This window comes from Symphalangus syndactylus, chromosome 3 (assembly GCF_028878055.3).
Source record: "Symphalangus syndactylus isolate Jambi chromosome 3, NHGRI_mSymSyn1-v2.1_pri, whole genome shotgun sequence".
Classification (NCBI taxonomy): domain Eukaryota; kingdom Metazoa; phylum Chordata; class Mammalia; order Primates; family Hylobatidae; genus Symphalangus; species Symphalangus syndactylus.
This window is the reverse complement of record NC_072425.2, coordinates 50,534,347-50,535,591: the sequence shown is the minus strand read 5'-3', so window position 1 is coordinate 50,535,591 and position 1,245 is coordinate 50,534,347. Positions and strand designations below refer to the sequence as shown.

The window sequence follows — 1,245 nt, the reverse complement described above, 5'->3', positions numbered from 1 at the left end:
CCCCGTCTCTACTAAAAATACAAAAATTAGCTGGGCATGGTGGCACATGCTTGTAATCCCAGCTACTCAGGAGGCTGGGGCAGGAGAATCACTTGAACCTAGGAAGTGAAGGTTGCAGTGAGCTGAGATCACACCATTGCACTCCAGCCTGGGGGACAGAGTGACACTCCATCTCAAAAAAAAAAGAAAAAAAATGAACTCAGTAACAGATACCTAGCAACTACACAATCTTAACAACATAGAGAAACAGACTAGAAAAGAAGGAATGGAGCCTCAGGGTCCTATGAGGCAATATCAACAGATGAAACATTTATATCATCAGAGTCCCAGAAAGAGAAAATAAAGAATATATGACTAAAAAATATTCAAGGAAATAATGGCTGAAATTTTCCCAAAGTTGGCTAAAGTTATAAACCTACAGATTCAAGAAGCGGAGCTAACATAAATAGGATAAGCCAAAAGAAATCCATGCCAGTACACATTATAATTAACCTTCTGAAAACAAAACACAAAGATGTGCTTGCTTCAGGCTGGGCACAGTGGCTCACGCCTGTAATCTCAGCACTTTGGGAGGCCGAGGCAGGCAGATCACCTGAGATCAGGAGTTCGAGACCAGCCTGGCCAACATGATGAAACCCTGTCTCTACTAAAAATAGAAAAATTAGCTGGGTGTGGTGGCGTGTGCCTGTAATCCCAGCTACTAGGGAGGCTGAGGCAGGAGTATAGCTTGAACCTGGGAGGAGGAGGTTGCAGTGAGCCGAGGTTGCGCCACTGCACTCCAGCCTGGGCAACAGAGAAGATTAGCATGGCCCCTATGCAAGGATGACACACAAATTCATGAAGACTTCCATATTGGAAAAAAAAATAAAAAATAAACACGAAATAAAAAATCCTGAAAGTAGCATGTGAGAGAAAGGACACCTTACCTGTAGGGGAAAAGCAATTAAAATGACAGCAGATTTCTCATCTGCAACCATGAATGTTAGAAGGAAATGGCACAACATCCTTCAAGTTGTGAAAAGGATTGTCGGTGAAATCTACATCTAGCAAGAATATCCACAGGAATGAGTAAAAAATAAAGAATTTTATTTCTCAGACAAGTGAAAACAAAGAGTATTTGTTGTTAGCAGGCCTACCTTTTAAAATGGCTTAAAATGTCAAAATAGGAAATAAACAATAATAAAATAACATACTAACAACTATATGCACACTCATATTAAAAAAATATTAAAAACTAACATGGGC

At 40.1% G+C, this 1,245-nt stretch overlaps 1 pseudogene; it reads left to right on the top strand.

Annotated features, from left to right (window-relative positions):
* The first annotated feature begins 787 nt into the window (after positions 1 to 787).
* Positions 788 to 857, top strand: LOC129479936 (uncharacterized; annotated as a pseudogene).
* The last annotated feature ends 388 nt before the right edge of the window (positions 858 to 1,245 follow it).